Below are 11,591 nucleotides of genomic sequence, written 5' to 3'. Positions count from 1 at the left end.
GCATCAAGATCTTTGTCTGGTGATCATAGCAACAATTTGTTGCACATATTTAGAGATAATGGATGGGATGCTGATTTTGTTCCTTACAATCAACCAGGCTCTGCCTACCATTACAGAGACCCTATGACATATGCTGAAATGAGAAAAATTATCAGTGAACATGAAATGAAAAAAGTAGCAGATTTGTTAAAAGAAAGTGTCTGCTATTCAGTACAAATTGATGGCAGTTCAGACAAACAACAAGTGGATTCCAAATTCATCACTGCAAGATTTCTCCCACAAAATGAAGTTTCTGTGAAAACTGTATTTCTGGGTATTTCAAGTAGTGACCTTGGGGGTGCAGATGGTTTGCTTGATGCACTTACCACTTGTTTAAAGAGTGTGGGAGTTGATACAGAGAAACTTGTTGGAATAACTACAGACGGTGAAAATGCCAACACTGGTAAGAATGGTGGACTCTGGAAACTTCTAAAGGATTACACTGGAAAAGAATTGCTCACTGCATGGTGCATATGCCATCGCTCTGATTTGGCTTTGGAGTCTGTACAGTCTGAAGTTCCTGAATTGTCATTGTGGATGACCAATGTACTTGCTGTTTCCAAATTTTTCAGACAATCACCTCGCAGAGTAAAGTACCTTCACAAAGAAGATCCCAAATGTCTGACATTTCCTAAGCACTTTGAAGTGCGATTTGCTGAGCACACTTTGAATGTGCTGAAGGCAGTGCTAAATAATCTTGAAGCAGCAAAGCAAGTGTGGACAAAGATGTGTTCTGGTGAAATTCACGCTGAAAAAATTGAAAAAAGAATGGCTCAAGGCTTTTTAGATAAATGGAAACATGATGGTCAACAGTTTTGGTTAACAGCTTTGATGTTTGATTTGTGCAAAATATTTAAGAATCTCCAGAAAATTTTTCAAAAGTCACACCTAATTTTGTTGGATATTATAACTGCAAGAGATGCTGCAGTTGAGAATCTCAAAGTAATGAATGAAATACCAATACCAGGTGGGAGAGAGGAGAAATGTCGTGGAAACTTTGAAGAAGTTTCTTCTCCAACTAATTCAAGACAGAAAAGAAACATAATGAACAAATATGTGACAACAACACACAGGAATGACATGGCAGTGAGAACAGAGATTGTCCAATCAGCAATAAATTTTTTAGATGAGAGAATGAACCTTGAAAATGATGGAACTTTAAAAAATTTGATGAAAATTTTAGATGCCAAATCATCTACAGAGCTCATCACAGCAAGCAGAGATTTAGCCAGTCAACTATTTGGCCCAGAAAAGATTGAAGATTTTGTCTCTGACACATGTATGTCATGGAGGAAGATAGTTGCCATTGAAGATCCTGCTATTGAAGACAATGGCACATTTTACGCATTGAAATTAAGAAAAATGGTGCAAGCAAGCTGTGGTCTTTTGAAAACATTTCTAGCATCGTTTTTAACCTTAACCCCACATAGCATGGGGACTGAAAGAACAGTCTCTCATTACAACAATATCAAGACCTCAAACAGAGCTTCACTTAGCCAACAGTCAATAAACAGCATTATGCACATCTCCTTAAATGGTAAAGGAACAGCCTTTTATGATCCAAGAAATGCAGTTGCTGAATTTTTGAAGCAAAAAGAGAGGCGTGACAGACAGCCTGACCAAGAAATATATCAGACTAGAAGTTTTATTAAAAAGTTTTTTCAAAAAGACAATGGTTGTTTATAATTGCTATTAGTAACTTTTTCAAAAGTGTGGACCTCAATTTGAACACTTAAAATGGTTTTGCATGTTAAAATTTCTGTTATGTCATATACATTTTATTCAAAGTTATTATAACAATGGCGCTATTTTTTCTGTGTACTGGCTTGGGCCCCAAACTAAGATTTTCCCCAGTAGTTGGTTTTGCTTAAAAGAGGCTCTGATTACAATACACTGCTCGAGTTATAAGCGTTCTTGAGTTTGTTCTGGTACGCGTAGCAGTTGCCGAGACTATCTTCAGCAGTGACAAACAGCCACACAAATACCCAAATCAAGTTAAAAATGGTCAGAACCACCATTACAATGATGAACGGGCCTTTGCTTGTCTTGTGGCAGCATATTATCATCCCAATCCATCCTCCTATGGGTCCACCAAGAAACACCATTAAATATAATGCCTTTTCCGCAGCTCTCCATGCACCTTCAATTGCCGACTCTTTGTCTCCACAGAAGGCAAACAACGTTAGGATGTTGCATACAATCAGATAGGACATCATTGCTATTTTAATGTCTGCACCTGGAGCAAAGCATCCTATGAGAAATGTCAATGATATTCCCAGTATACCTGGCATTAATACGCAACAAACTTGAGCACAAACTCCACATCCACGACACATTTTTGCTACCAAAGTTGATTCTTGGAAAACAAAACTGCGAGGAAATACTAGCCTCATTCTGATCACTGTTTTCTACGCGCACAATGATATAGAAGCGCCGAAGGCGCTAGTTGTCTAACTGGGCATAATTGCCCATTGAGCTGGTGAGGCAAAATAGCTCAAACTGTAAAAGGGCAAAAAGACGATTCCGCGTAAGGGCTCAGTACGGAAAATTGCAAGTTAGACGAAGAAAACTATACTTTGCCTTGCCGTATTGATTCAAAAAGTTTTAAGCCATAAATTGTGTTGTTAAATAGGGTTTCAAGAATTTTAAAATATTTATTGCTGCGGCGCTCGCACGGCCCACTCTGGCCTAGGTAATGCTTACCTTTTCAGGAAGACTGTCTTCGGGTTTATTTGCAAAAAACCAAACATAATTTCAAAATTGGGTTTATTTTGTATTTTATAAGTAAAAGGGTAGATGTAAGCAAGTACTCTTATATCATTATGACAACTTGTTAAACGAACACGTTGTCCCCTACTTCGGCAACCCCCTGCATATGACTTCTGGTAAAAATTTCAGACGGAAGGAGTGAAAAATTTTATGATAACTATCCATATCAAGTTTTTTCCATGACAAGACCTTCCCTCTAACATTCATCAGCAAATCAGACTTATTTACGGACATCAGGGTGTTGTAGGAAGGGGGCGTGGCTGAATCAGGATTGAAGATGACCTCTTTTACCACCGTTCCTTTATGTTACAATAAAAAATTAACACAAGATGTTTTAATAAGCGCGACATTTTTGTAAATAAGCCCAAAAACAATCTTCCTAGAAATATAGATGTTCTCTAAACCAGTGTGCCCTTATCAACGCCACGGTAAAAAATATTTTAAATATCTCAAAACCTGTGTACAAACGAAAATTATGGCTTAAAACGTTCTAAATGCATACGGTAAGCTACGGTGGCCCACAGGTGCCACGGCAAAACTTTCTCTCTCACGGCAAAACTTACTTTCTTACGGCAAAACTTACTTTCTCACGGCAAAACTTACTTTCTCACGGCAAAACTTTCTTTTTTCACGGCAAAACTTTATTTCTCACGGCAAAACTTTATTTCTCACGGCAAAACTTTACTTTTCACGGCAAAACTTTCTTTGAATTTAATTTATTACTTAAATTAAATTTATTTTGAAAATTTTATCTCGTGACATTGGATTCTCGTCGTCGTATTGCTTTGTTCCTTTTGCTTTTCTAACATAGGCGTAGTAGACAAGGGTCTGGGGAGATAAGGGGGCTGTAGCGGCAACTGTAGTTCCTCAACACTGAAAAGTTTCCAAAAAAGCGATAATCAGGCAGAAATCTACCATGATTCAGTCAGGCAAAATTTTCATAAACAATGGATGTTGTTTGTTGGGCAACCACTTCGATTTTTTTCTCCCCTTATATTATGCCCATGCTTATTATTTCATTAAGTACCTAGCCATCAACCCACCCTGTGAGTAATACGATATGATATGATATTAAACACAATACCCAATTTATAGGTTTTTTACAAGCCACAATCGAGCGTGCCAAGTGCACGTACGTGATTTTTTTGCACGAATTTTATGTGCACGCCAATTTTCAACGAATTGATATTTTTCACTGCTTTCAAAACAAAGGAATCAAAGACCTTGCATGCGGTACTGTTTCGTTGAGATAGGCATATAGGCCTAGCCTAGCCCAACCTAGATAAATTTTAGAACATTTCTGGGCTGTCTTTCTGCAAGAATTATCAAGAGAAGATGTAGGTATTCGCAAATTGTGCGAAGTTTAAAACGTCTAAAGCATTGATTAGATCTAAGTATCACGTACACAACAACACGTAAAGAAAGTTTTGCCGTGAGAAAGAAAGTTTTGCCGTGAGAAAGAAAGTTTTGCCGTGAGAAAGTAAGTTTTGCCGTGAGAAAGTAAGTTTTGCCGTGAGAAAGAAAGTTTTGCCGTGAGAGAGAAAGTTTTGCCGTGAAAAAGAAAGTTTTGCCGTGAGAAAGTAAGTTTTGCCGTGGCACCTGTGGGCCACCGTAGTAAGCTGACAAAAACAAGTTACCTTCCTAAATTAAATAGATTTTCTAAAGTTTTGGGTTTCGTTTGCCAGCTTCGGAGATTCCCATACTGAGCCCTCATGCGGAATCGTCTTTTTGCCCTTTTACTGCATCAGTGATTTTGCCTCACTGAATGACAATAGTACCGAAGTGTGACGTCATCAAAAATAAATTTTTAGAATTTCTTAATTTTGACCACATAATCTGAAAGAACGGAATAAAAACTTTCTCAATGTGCAAAATCAGTTAAATATATTCAAAATTTGGCGAGATATTGCCAATGAAAGATTTCAAGTTTGCTAACGGATTACTGTTATTCTGGCCTGGTTCAAAGTTATGAACCAAGACGAAGCCTGTGCTCATGTGGCCATTTCTCCTCCAATTTGTAGCCCATTCTACTGATTATGCATTTTTAGAGGTATTTCATGATGCTCTTTGAGGTTATGGGATCAAAAGTGAAAAATTCTAAAAATAGATTTTTGTGACCTCATCACTTCGGTACTCTATAGAGTTAGACATCTAGCGACGCCGTGAGAGTTTCCGATCGCCGACACAGCTACGACGGGGACGTTTGCGCTCGGGTCATGCTGCGTACTGCCGAGTGAGACGAACAGTGCTTCCACTTGGAAGGATTTATCCTTTTTCGGGAATTTTGGTCAATTGGTAGGATAAAAGAAGGATTTACAAATTAGAAGGAATTTGGAAGGATTTTCTAAGAAGTTGACAGGAATTTGTGGAAATACGACAAAATATCTAGAAAGTGAATGCTAAAGATTTTTGTCACTGTGCTCTCAGCCCTCTTAGAGCTTTCATTTCTCGCATGTTTGTACGGTTAAAGCAAATTAACACCTCCAACCGATAAGCAATTGTTGTTGAAAATATTGTCAAGTTATTGTTTTATTTTATGAAAAACAAAGACTTCTGCAATTCCCGGTTTGCAGAATATGGCCGTTTTTGACAAGATCTTGGGTGCACCAACATCCCAACACCTCAGGTGCGGGGGCGCAAAGTTGCCCAAAAAATAGGATGTGCCTGAAATTTTAATTTGTCTGGATTGAATTTGATTAAAGCTACATTCCCGGACAAAAATGTTGAGACAAAATGCGATTTTTGTAATTTTCGTCTTTACCTTGCCCCTGTAAAATCGAAACCCCCCCTTTCCTCCTGAAGCAATGTTGGATTGGTAGTTCTATTATTTCTCCTTGAAAATCATGCATTCAACATTGAATGGGGGAAGGGGGGGGGAGATAATTTGGTTTTTAAGGAGGCAGTTCAGGGTAAAATGCTGAATAACTGAAAATATAGACAAAATTCAAAAATTGTTTTTTTGCGTTCTGTGATGCATATTCTATGCCCCTGAGGTTGAAAATCTGGCATTTGAAGCTTTACTTTTGAGAATTTTCGATTTGTTGTGAGACCACTTAAAAATTTACACCTTAGCAACGAGTATTTTTGGTTGCTATAGTAAGTTTGGTTGCTTACAAGTAGTGCACAAGGGCCTAGTGAGTCAGGAAGTGTGGCAGACCAAAGTTTCGACCTTGACTCATCCTTCGACGTTATCGATGAAAGCAGTTATGAGACTAGAAACAGGTCTTTACAGCTCGGTAAAAGACATGAACAAATTCATCCTGCGTGTGGTTTCAAGATTATCATATCAAAAGCGTACAGAGTTGTATAAGTGTATAATCAGGCATGAAAATGCAATAATATTGTTATCTCAAAATGAATTGCCCCCATATTCTATTTTTAGGTGGGGTTCTTGGTCCCAGACCTCCAGGAAAGGTGCTGATTATTTTTCTGTAGTACCCGGAAGCGAAAAACTAAAATTACTGATATTACAGAGATTAAGATCCTCATAGCGATGAAAGCAATTTCTCAACTTTCATATTAGGCCCGCAATCTATTTTTAGAAAGAGGTACTTTGACCCAGACCTCTACTAGCGATTAATTGTTCATCAAGCGCGAAAATTTCATTGTCAAAGGAAAATTAGTTCAAATTGAAAGTTTAAATGTCTAATTCTTCGAGGCACTGCCCATTGCACATGCACAATTCCGTGCATTCCAAACCAAACTATCTGCATTTACATCGTGTCGAACATTTCTACCTACAGCCACATTTGATAAGCTCCTGGCATGCTTTTGAGGCTTACGGGACAACCATCCATAAAGGTGACACATTTTCATTCCAACCCCATTCTACAATTGTAAGGTAGATGCTGCGCTTTCACCGTTGATTGACACCAGACAAACCTGTAAGGAAAGAGCAAAATCTTAGTGCCATTCCCTTCCAGAATATTTGGAAGCATATCGAGTCTGAATTTGGTGTTTGGGTCGAACAATGAAAGTTGGTTTTCACAATGACTATTGAGATTGCATGAAGTAAGTTTTGTTAAGGAACAGAATCAAAGAAATGTTTGATGAAGTGAAAGCAAAAAGGAGCTTCAAGAACCTTTAAGAATTGGTCTACTATCCAAAGCTTTTTTCGCCTTCAAGGAAGGCAGGTCGCACAATGTTACCAATACATGCCTCTGCAAACTTCAACGTGAATAGTTTTTCAATACTTACCCAGCTTGAAAAATAGCCCGTCTTGTATGTTGGAGAAGTGCATCACTTGTTGGTGGCAAACTTTCACTTGGGCAACCCTTCTTGGTGAACAAATGTCGGCGACACTCGTTTACGTCGCTGAGTGAAGACGTTCTTTGGTACATCAATACCACGAAACGCTCTATCATCTTGACATCAATATCCCTAGGTTGGCCATTCTCACCATTCGACAATCTGAAAAATGGGATGAATTTAAATAGCAAACAAATGCACTTCTTTAGATGCAATAAATCTGTTGATAAATCTTTAAACTAGAGTTTATTCAGCAATCCCAGAAGAATGTTCTTTGCTCTGAAGTTCTCTTATATCTCTGTGACAAGCTAGAAACTATACTACCAAAAAGAGAATTTGTATCTTGATATCCTTGTATCGTGGGAATGGTAGGCCGAGATTCGATGGGTGGAAAAAAACTGGATAATTTTTCGCAGGTAGAAAGGCCAAAATTTGGTGTATCCTACAAAGCAGTGAGAGATTGCTTCCAGAATATTTTCGCCAACAAAAAGTCAAAAAATAGAAGACGAGAAAGTGCAAGTGGAATTAACCCTGAGCACACAGAAAAACATGTTCTCCTTGCAAGATAAGGGAGCTTTTTGATGCAGCAATTGCTGATCAGCAAGCAGCATCCCAGCAAGTTAAAGAAAAACAAACAGCAGAAATGGAAGAAGCTGAAGAAATGAGAAGGAAATCAGTAGAAACGATTGGAGAAAGCAGGAAGAGAAAGGAAGGGTAGGTAAAAAATGTAAGTGAAAAGAAACATAACGTTCGGCAGAAAACCTTTCAAAATTATTCAAGAAAGAATCAGAGTTGACAGTTGACTCAATCCGGGCTGACTCACAATTGCGTTTGGAAAACAAGTTTAGACCCACTTTCCGTTTAGAATACAAATTGAAGAGAGTTTACCCTGGGTGAACTCAACACAGGTTAAACCCGGGTAGCTTTTTGTAGTGTAAACATGGCTTTCGATTGGAAATAACTTCCCTTGCTTTCATTATTAAGCGTCAGGCGAAGAGTTAAAGTGAATTTTGTTCCACTTTTCCGAGGTATTTTGAACATTATTTCTTCTTTGTACTCATATTGTAGTTTTCTAAATGTATTATCAGTCATTCTATCAGTTCAATTTTTCATAGAAAGAATATGCTCAATGCATTCTAAACAACAGGTTACACCATTCAATCTTTTCCTCTCTTGGGTACAGTTAGATTTTAGCTGTAAGTCAGCGCTGTGAGTTATTTTTTTCCGATCGCAGTAGCTGCCTAAAATATTCATCATATCTTTGAAACGCATTCAGATTTGTAAGAGTTATTAGTTTCTATAGACTAAACATTAAAGCAACGAATGACGTAGAGAATTCAGTTTTGTTGATTTTCTTGATTACTTAGATAAAATATGAATGAAAATTATGGACGAAAATTTGCATAAAAAGAAGCATAAATAAAGGATTTTCCTGTGAATTCGGAGCCTGGAGAAATCCCAAACGAGGCAGGCTCAAGAAGGTACCTTTCAGAGTTGTTTTAATGTTCGCAACTTATGAAAAGTATAACTTTCGCAACATTAGATCTGCAAATTTTTTTGGTAAAAAAGAAATTTTACGTTTTTACTTTGCTCTCCTTTTCAAATGAATGTATAGCGAAGGGCTGGGGGGGGGGGGGGATGTGAGAAGTGACGTCATTGGCAATATAATAGAGGGGTTCAGGGAGGTGGTGACACAGGGAGGCAGGGGGCCTAAAAATCTTTAAATTATAGGTGATATCATTTATGTATGACCCTGTTATGAATGTCAAATGTCTTGTCTACACTATACTATCGAACCTTGTTTCAGCTTCGGTAGGGGGTAGAGTGAACCCAAGTAATATTTTCTGTAGTGCGAACACAAAGTTACCTAGCCAAAGTTGATCTGGGCTGACTCGGCTGTAATGTTTTGAATAAATTAACATATTATGACGTAACGGTACTTAGAGTTAGTTGTAGAGCACGAGGCGAGGGAGTAAAACGTGTTACATGTGAGCACATGATTAGGCCCTTTTTAACAACATAACATCGGCCTGGGCATACTCGGCTTGGCCGGGGCTGACTCGGCTCGGCCCGGGCTGACTCGGCTCGGCCCGCGTACTAATTTCTATAAAAAAATTAGTGAATACAACATGCACCTAGCAGCATACCCTTCCCCCTACAACGCGTATAAATGCTTGATGACGCTTAGCTGCACCCAAGTTTCCTTTGAAAGATTATTCAGCGCTACTGATAATTTCAAAAGAAGAGAAAACTTTCCACTTGATTACGAGCAAGTCATTGGCCAATTTGCTGATTCATTTGCACTTCTTCGAAAAGAGTTGAAACTCTGAGAATTTAAATAATGTTAAACAATAGATTTTCCTGTTGTATGTCAGTGACGTAGTTTGTGAATTTGTTAATGCACTCTTGTTTGTCTGTAATCGATTACCATTCCACTTCCCATTAGTTGCCATTACTTGTTGTCAGTACCCTATTGTTTCTGGGTAATTTGTGTTTGTCATGTGTTTTCCATTATATTGCCATGCTGTTTTATGTTGAGTCAGTTGTTAGTTAAAGCCGTCAAGGAAAGTCGTTATATAGAGTCGTAGTGTAAAGCCGAGAAGTAGAGTCGTGTCGAAGCCGTTCCGTTTTATGAAGTTGCAGTTAACCGTCAAATTCAGTACAGTGTACCCGCCGAACATTATTGCCGCCGACGAATATTGCTTGTTGTATTAAATTGCTTAACTATTGCTTGTGGTTTATATCGCCGATTATTCATATGTTCTGCTTCTTGTTGGAATAAACTGTTGTTTCCTTTGTACTGGACTAACTAGGGCAATTGTAAAACAGTGTCGTTTTACAATAAGTTTTGATCTTGACTCTTAACTCTACATGGGATTTTAAAGCCTGTTTACACGAGAGGAAAGGTATGGATCCAATTGGGTCCGAATTTACGAATTAAAGTCGATATACTGCTGCTGTTTAGCGTATTGCTTTATTATCAATTTTTATTGAATCAATCGTATTCTAAGCCACATTTTTAGTGGGTGTGGCTCAATTTTACCCGCGACGCCCTAAACCGGGCCCTTGAGTTTTCTAGCCACCCTGCTTGCGGTTTTGAAATAGTTTAAAGATATCAATGATTATATAAAATCAAAAATTGGTTACCATCTTTAGATTCTGTTATTAATTTCCAAGCATTGAATTATGACCTATTTTCTCTTTTTCTAGAGTTTGGCCTAGATATTTCATAGCCGTTACTGTAAACAAACAAAGAAAAAGTAACTAAATCACATCTTTGTACAAATGCGTTAAGAAATTTATGCATTGAGTGGCTAAAGATTGTTGCTGGATCCGTTTTAAAACAGATCAATCATTATTTTCTGGAATTTCGACGAGACGAGAACACCACAGCAAGCACCGCGACTGTAAATGCCTGGAATTTACGAACGACGGCTTATTTTTCCAATATTAACATCAATTCATAAATTTAAGTGCAATATAAGGCCACTCACCAAATATCACATCGATATTCGAAAGAGAAGTGAACGAAATCAATCCTTACTTTTACCAAATTTATAAGGGCTCGGTATGGAGCAAGTTCCTTTTTGCCACTATTCAAAATGGCGGAAGTAAACAAATTTGCCTCACAATATCATTGCGTAGAACCCCCCCCCCCCCCTTCCAAATGAAGAAAGTTTGGAAGGGGGCGTCTACGGCGTAGGCTAGACATCTAGCGACTTCTTCGCTTTTACCACAGGGCTGTCCAACCTTTTCCCAAGGAGGACCACTTTTAGGCCCTGTTCACACGGGATCAGATCTGAAAATAGTTGCGTTTATACGGGATCGGATCCGTATGGATGTGTGCTCACTCCAATAACGGAATTTTGGCGGCAATTGTTCAACCTCAGAAGGGAGAAAATAATTGCAGCGGCTCTACATGCCACCACTCTCTATTCTTTGACACAACAGCTGCACACGTCACACCACACTTGAAAATTTCAAGGCATTGAATATTTTGAAACTAAACAAGTTCAAGGTTTCTTACTTTTCAGAAATGATGTGTCCCCTCTTGCCAAAGCAATAATCTCGTGGAATTATAATTATGCCAACTTTTCAAAATATCATTTGGAAAAGTGTATGTAGCCAGAGGGGGCAAATGGTTGTTAGCACTTTCATTTGGGTGGCACAGTCCCCCGTGCCCTCTGCAGCTGCGTGCCTGCCTCAGAATCAGGTAATAACTGGAGGGCCACTGATATATCTATATTTCTATATATGTTAAATAGATAATCATTTTAAATTAATTTGGTTAACATTTCGCTATACGCTTCTTCAGAATAACTTTCACTGGAGCGTAAAATAGAGTTTTACAGGCGGGACTGTAGAAGACTCAGCCCCCTCTGCTTTTTGGAGAGAGGCTGCTCTCCCTCCTCTTTTTTCTTGGTAATTCTAAAGTATCATTGCTAATTTCTGCTAGGATCAAATATTTGATTAACCGATATTACTTTTTGATGTTTGCATTCATGTGGGTCCTCAATCACTGAAAAATGAATAAA

This window comes from Rhopilema esculentum, chromosome 7 (assembly GCF_057945365.1).
Source record: "Rhopilema esculentum isolate cy_ngs chromosome 7, ASM5794536v1, whole genome shotgun sequence".
NCBI classification, from domain to species: domain Eukaryota; kingdom Metazoa; phylum Cnidaria; class Scyphozoa; order Rhizostomeae; family Rhizostomatidae; genus Rhopilema; species Rhopilema esculentum.
The sequence above is the reverse complement of the archived record's forward strand: the minus strand, read 5'-3'. Positions refer to the sequence as shown.